The sequence below is a fragment of the Triticum dicoccoides genome, chromosome 1B (assembly GCF_002162155.2).
Source record: "Triticum dicoccoides isolate Atlit2015 ecotype Zavitan chromosome 1B, WEW_v2.0, whole genome shotgun sequence".
Taxonomy (NCBI): domain Eukaryota; kingdom Viridiplantae; phylum Streptophyta; class Magnoliopsida; order Poales; family Poaceae; genus Triticum; species Triticum dicoccoides.
Window position 1 is genome coordinate 368,724,391 of NC_041381.1, and position 7,888 is coordinate 368,732,278.

The following is a 7,888-nucleotide window of genomic DNA, read 5'->3' on the forward strand; positions in this document are numbered from 1 at the left end:
TTTTATTTAATTTCATTTTGCCACTGTTTTGAATTTTAAACAAATTCAAACAATGCCAAAAACTCCTCTGAATAATTTTATTTGGCTAGATGGACTTTTCCAAAAGCTCATAAAATATTTCAGGGGTATTTGAAATTATATTCTAATTATATGAATATAATTCAAATTCAAATAGCTAATGATTTAAATTCAAAGTCCCAAAAATAAATCCTTAAAAATGTTCAATATTTTGGTTGGGACCAGAACCCTTACCAAAAATTATCAAACATTTAAGAAGAGCCTTTTGGAGCAATGAATGAGATTTCTAGGGTTTTTGCCCCTCTTTTATTTAGGGTTTTGAGGCTTCCAATATACCTCAATTCAAGTTTCAAAAATATAGACATGATGCACACATGAAGCTAGGCTAGAGCAATGCCAGAGGCTAGGGATGTGACAACTCACCCCCACTAAACAAGAATCTCGTCTCGAGATTCAAGCGTAGGGTAGGATGAAGGGGAAACGCAAACTAGTACAATCTTCACGATCCAGGGTGCACTTCAGTTGAACGTTGATTCATTCACCATCATTGTCTTGATGTCTTGTTTTGAGAAATCCTGCCAACATGACATGGAGGGAAGGAGACTCTAGAAGGGTCGATCTTCTTGAAGATCGAACAACTCACGAAATGAGACTTAGGACCATCTCTCGGGTTGAGACACGGGATACACATCAAGAGGGGTGGAAAGAAACGGATGACGAAGGTTCACTAGGTGGACAACAATTCCACACTTAAGAAGGTGGTAATCGGTTGTCAACGTAGCGAGGAGTTGAGTTGCCATGAAACCACAACGAGACATCCTGGAGAAGGGTGATTCGCAGATTATTATCTTAAGTGGCAAAAAGAATTACCTTTGATTCAGAGATCATTGAAACTCTTTAAACCAGCCTAAGGCAATTCTCGAGCGATCGTTTGGAGGGGGTCAGTAGAATGGCATACTCGGACTTGGATGATGTGGATTACCTTGTTGAAGACAACGTAATGGATGAATTTACTTATCACCGGAAATGGAAGGGACATTGGTGGTGCAAGCTGGGAACAAAATGCAAATGCTGGGAATGATTCTGGTAACTGGGAGAAAAACCCAACAATAGAGAGCGAATCCACTGTTGAGAAGTTATAGCATAACCGAGGAAGTTGAGAGCAAACCTAGCTAGTGCCGAGGATAACACATAGCGCTTGTGCGTGCTCTCAAGAACTTGAGCATTTCCACAATCATCAAGATTCCACCAATATCCGTGTCAAGGATCCTGGCAACACAACTTGCTACCATGATGAATGATGATGGATTATGCAGATGCAAAGGAAGATAACACTTCTCAGATTACACCCTTGGCGGGGCCAAGGAAATAAAATCTGGATGATCGACCGAGAGACATTTAGCACTCCGCTTCTAATGTTCTCCTTGATGTGCTAGTGTAACCCATTCATAGATATGGTTTGATAACTAGAACATCAAGTAGAAAGGTCGGACTTCGGGAACACAAAAATCCATAGGGAAACTAGGGAGTAAATCCTACGAAATCCCTAGGGGAGGTGGCCAACTTCTTCAATCAAGATACTACAATAATAGGTCTACCGGATGGGTGTGTTGGCCACGACATCCACCTTGCCGGTTATCGAGGGACCAATATTATAGTTCTTGGGAAATGTTCCAACCATTATATCTGCCTGAGATTCAGATCTGGTTGGTGTCAGGATATTCCAGACTCATCGAGTCTAGGAAGAAAAATGAAAGTTTGCAACACAAATCGACGAGATGACGTTGCGAGATTCTCGAGGAATGAACTACGATAGTAAGCTCCAAAACATGAGCTGGATCTGCTACAACATGTGAACACGCTGTCCCAGACAAACATGACCACGTGGTAGTCTTATAATAAAACACTACCGAGTTCAGGTGGGGAACCATCATTAATGACATCGAAGTCTCCACGCGTGGAAATCCAAAGAGTTCACCTTGGACAGACTCCTTTATCTTTGAACAACTCAATCAGTGGCTTGGTGTGCTCGGAACACATATGGAATGAAGGTTGCAAGTCTCCAGACCACAGAATACTTCGCACGTATGCATGACTGACTTGGGATGATTCCAGAGGAAGCAAAGCTAACTTTCTCAAATCCACGGCGGCAACTTCCACCAAATGCACGTGTATAAGAGGAAGTCACTCCTTTCATCAAACAAATACTTCATGAGTTAGCATGAAGAAATGCTTTCAAAAGTTTCCAACACTAGCTTAATGTTCAACAAAATCATGGAGGAGATAAGGATGTTGTCAATGGGCTCAACAACAATTCATTTAGGTTTCCTTTTAAAAGGAATTCCATAGTTAAGTGAACAAGTGGTAGCATTGGTCAGACCAGAGATGTAATGGTGTATGCTCGAGGAATCAACCACGAATAAGACAACATTACGAGCATCGTTGGTACTGATTTGATTTGACGATAGCCCACACTCAAATCAAAGGATTGATAAGACAATAGGTCCAGCAACTGATCACAAGGACCAATCGATGAAGATATCATCTTTCTCCAACACACACTACACAAGAATATCCCTTTGGAACGAACTAAGTCAGGCAAGCTTTTATCTTCCAACTCTCCAAGTTGTTGTCTAGCTTAACCAATTAGCTCCGGGATATCCATCACAGATTCTTGGAGAAAGGGTGGTTCACAAGAACCCGACTTGATCACGAGCTCAACATAGCAGTCAGGTGACAACCTGGTAATACTTCCGAGAAGATATTCGGAAAATCACGAACCACCGGTATGTTACTAAGCTTGAGAACAATCTCGCTTTTGAGGGCAAGACGATATGATCAAATGAGTGAGGACTTGACAAGATCCTAACTCATCAATCGAAGGGTGCACCGAAATAAGGACTAGGTAGCACGATCAGTCTTAGAAGGATGATTCAAAAACCAACATACTAAGAATGAAATTATTATCCTTTAACTACCAAGCAACGAGGTTGCTGGGAGTATTGATTTCACACATCACAATTCATTTGTCGGTATTCCGGTTGCATCAACACGAGGGCCGAGGAATGACTAATGATGGTGAGAAGTATCACTGTACCAAGAGTTCATAGGATGGTGTGCAATTCCTATAACAACCTCGATATAGAATAAGGTAATACTCCAAGGTAGAACAGAACCAAAAGCTGGATTGGCATTTGATCTGCGGAATACAACTACTTTGACCCAATCCTAGATATGGATGAGGTACTGGAGTTTGTTTCTCCTAGTCATTCCGCGATAGAATGGCTTGACGGACCACAAAAGTAGTAGGCATCGATAAACGAACGCACGCATACTCTTGACTATCAATTGATAGACGAAGGTCAGTAGACAACTAAAGAGGGACAACTCAAAGGAACATATAACTTTCTGAGTTGTGGATGCATAGACTAGTATGTCGAACCAAGTTCAACATAATTCTTCTGGATAACCCATGCAGAAGGGTTGAGCTGGCAGAGTCACAATATAGCATGGAGAACTCATCGACAGCACTCTTGTTGTCATCTTTTGGTTCAGAAGAACTCCTGCCAAGAATGGTTCATGGTAATTGGAAGAAGGATGTACCACGAACCTCGAGGACTATCGCAAAGGTTACTACTATCCTAAAGGGACTAGCAAACACTATCAACATGAAGTAAGTAGAGTGAATCTCGGGTTCAAGAACCCAGGAATAGAATGCCTACTAACTAAATGGCATCACATGATGCTTTCGATAATAAAGGCCAGAATCTTCACACTGGGAACACAAAACGTTGCTAGATTACTAGGTGACTCCCTAAAACACCTAGGGTCATAATAATTATTCCAACATATATGTCGAGGCAATAAAGTACCTCAACTCACTAATTTGTGTGATTAATCTGACCAAAGGCACATCGGAAACAGAAGGAAGGGATTTGCAAATGCATCGGACTATTTAGAAACCTGGGATGACTCCGATAGCATAACGGCTGTAAATGCTCAAAGGATTGGAGACATGCTACAAAATGGTGGCATAGCCACTCAGAAGCACAATATCAAGGTTTCGAGATCAACAATTAACATACGGAAGTAGAAACTGAACTCAAGCTTACAACCATCAATCCTACAAGTCTGCAGATTAGTAACACGTGATCCTGATAGAAAGAAGAGATAGCCTAGTTCTTAATCCCCGTAGGAAAGATAAGATGACTCAGATCAGAAGGGCATGAGGTAAAGGAGTAAAAAGAGCCTTACGTTCCATCCCACAATCAATTCCCTTATATAACTAAAGAATTTCTAGACTCAACTTCGATCAGTTTGGCTTGGTAATCCTACAGGCAGTCAAGCTCTGATACCAACGCTGTCAGGACCCCGACTCAATGCCACATCGATCTAGCATGTAACACCTCATATCACTTTGCGGCCTCACGCACGGTATTCCCACGGGTGTCGCCTTACCTTAGCCCGGGACCGTTTGCGCCTTTTGGCACACGTATATGACGGTGTCGCTAGCATCCATATGATAAGGAGCCCGGGCTGACATGGCTAGTCGTAAACCCAAAGTGGCACAGACTTATAGGGACAGGCATTCATGACCCAGCATCGAACGTGTCGGTCATCAGCGAGTGAATCCAGGCTGTAGCACTGGGCTAGCAGGACTCCGGTGAACCGGGCTGTAGCGGGCTAACAGGACTCCGATATTCATCGCGTGACATTTCCCCGAAGGGACAGACACAGGAACGAAGAAGGACACATGCCGGCCAGCCTAAGTGTTCCGGAGCAGTAGCAAGCTACCATGGCTCGGTGGAAACACTAGGAGACATTTCCCGGTAAGAGAGGCTACTAAAGATAAACAACTAGATGGTCAGATCCCACACATACCAAGCATTTCAATAGCATACACACAATATGCTCGATATGTGCAAATACAACATGGCATCACAACATGACTCTACGACTCAAGTAATTTATTCAATAGGCTCCGAGGAGCGAGATATTACAATCATGGGTCTCATGACCCAACAATCAGAGCATACAAGTCAAAGCACAAGCGGAAGCTATCATGTCTGAGTACAAACATCTATAAATGAAAAAAAAGGCTGAGAAGCCTGACTATCTATCAGATCCTGCCGAGGGCACAAGATCGTAGCTGAGGTATCAAGCTAAACGTCGAAGTCCAAGCGGAACTACTAGTGAGACTGAAGTCTCTCTGCAAAAACATAAGATAGGCAAACGTGAGTACAAATGTACCCAGCAAGACTTACATCAGATCTATCTACACATGCATCATTATCAACAAAGGGGATGGTGGAGTTTGACTGCAGCAAGCCAGCTTTGACTCGGTGGCTATCCTAAACTACGACTGCAATGTAACTCTTTTGAGGTGGCGCACACGAGTCCACATATTCACCATATCAATACACCACTATGGAACCGCTCCCGTCTCCCTACGAGAACGCCATCCATAGCACTCACGCTTATCTTGCGCATTTTAAAGTATCCACTTTTCACTTGTCTATGAACTGATATAAGCAACCCAGAAGTCCTTTTCCGCGGACACGGCTATTCGAATAGTTGATGTTAACCCTGCAGGGGTGTACTTCTTCATACATGTTTCCACCACTTAGCGTCTGCACACGACATGTGCTCGGCAGACTTCAAGCGAAAGCCGACGTGGGTGTAGACCATGACCTACCTAAACACTCAAGTCTCTAGTCCAGGTTTATCGCCTATTCGGGTTCCATCCATGAGGAGATCCGGCCGGAGTTTCGCTCACAGCCCCAAACGATGTGAACAGGGTTCCCGAGATACCAAACGGGCATCCGGTACACCGTGCCACGTACCTACCGCATCACAGCCCACCCCTACGGTCAGCGCTATCCACGGCCTCCAGTAAGCTACAAACACCAGAAACTACTTGCAACTCCTGGACAGAGGACTAGGGTGAATAAGAAGTCGAGCGGGGTCATATTTCAGGGCCCAATGTATGGTAGTAGCTGAATCATGGATCACAAACACAGAACTCAGTTCCTGAGGACGGCTTCAATGAGACAACCCACCATGTACTCCTACATGGCCTCTCACCGACACCTTTTACCAAATCGTGTTCACACACTTAGCTCACACATAGTAGGACATGTTCACACACCTCTGATTCATCCTCGATGAATCAGACCTGACTCAACTCTAAGCAGTAGCAGGCATGACAAACAAGCATGAATGAGTAGGCACATCAGGGCTCAAACAACTCCTACTCATGCTAGTGGGTTTCATCTATTTACTGTGGCAATGACAGGTCATGCAAAGGATAAAGGGGTTCAGCTACCGCAGCAAGTAACAGATGAATCGGTGTTGTCCTAATGCAGTAAAAGAGAGCAGGAGCAAGAGAGTAGGATTGTATCGGAATGAACAAGGGGGTTTTGCTTGCCTGGCACTTCTGAAGATAGCATTGAGTCTTCATCAGTGTCAACGATCACATCATCGGGTATCACGTCTATCGAGAGGGGACAAATACCGGCAACACAAAAGGGAACACAATCAATGCAATGCACAATATGATGCATGATCATGACATGGCAAAATGAATGTGTTTTTGGGCTAATGCAACTAGCAACAGATTAAATGAAGTTGGTTTGAATATAAAATTCAAATTCAAACTCCATATGTGATTATTCAAATGCCATTCACTTCATTTGCCCTAAACAGTAGTGATAAGTTGTTCTTACATGCATGAAAATGGTACAGATGGATTCCTTGAATTTTTCTGATAATTTTTCATATATAATTTATTTAATTTGGAGTTACGGTTAATTTTCTATGATTTATTGAAGTTTTAGCTATTTTCTGAAATTATTAAATCATTTAAGATTATTTAAATTCCAGAAAATACTTATTGCGTCAGCCTGACATCATCATGACGTCAGCAGGTCAACAGGGCGCCTCCAGGTCAAACCTGACCAGTGGGGTCCACTGGTCAGTGACCCAGAGCTGTTTAGTGTCAATGGCAGGTGGGGCCGGGTCAAAGGCCACGTCAGCAGAGTCAATGCTGACGGGTGGGGCCACTGGATTAGTTTAAAACTAAACAGAAATTAATCTATGATTAATTAGCAGGTGGGGCCCTGCTGTCAGTGTCTATTAAACTAACTAATATTTAGTTAATACTAATCCTAGCCTAATTAGCCGGGCGGGGCCCGCAGGTCAGTGACAGAGAGGGGGGGGGTCAAACCCGGTCAAATGGCCCAAACAGGCCGGCAGCTCAACACCGGCGGCAACAGGCACGGCGGAGGGCTTCGGGATCGCTCCTCCGGCCACCAAAAGCGTGGCGGAGGGCATCTACGCGTTGCCCGTACTCGTCCGCATCGAGCAGTGCAAGCAGCAGTGGCTATGGCGGCCCGTAGCGACGGCAATGGCGACAAGTGTGGTGGCCGGAGCTCGGTGGTGCACGGGCGCAGGGCTATAGCTCGCCCTCGAGGAAACCAGGTAGCTAGGCCGCATCTAGGGGGCCCAGGGAGCACGGTGGATAGCACAGCTGGGCGTGGTAAGCTCAGCGGTGAGCAGGAGGTCGGCCATGGCGGACGGCGGCCTCGGGAGCTCGTGGGGCGGTGGCTAGAGGAAGCTAGCGAGAGGGGGAGGTGAGGGGAAACGTAGGAGAGCTCACGGAGGGGCTAGCGGAGGAGACGACGAAGTCGGGGAAGCTCTGGACGCGCCGAATCGGTGGAGTCGATCTCCGGGCACCGGAGGTGAAGACGACGATGCTCCGGTCGACTGCGGCCTCCTCTGGTCGCGTGCGTCGCGTGGGTAGCTTCACGGGGTCAGGGCGGAGCTCAGGGATGCATAGTGGGAGCGAGGGGGTGGCTGTGGCCCCGGTAAC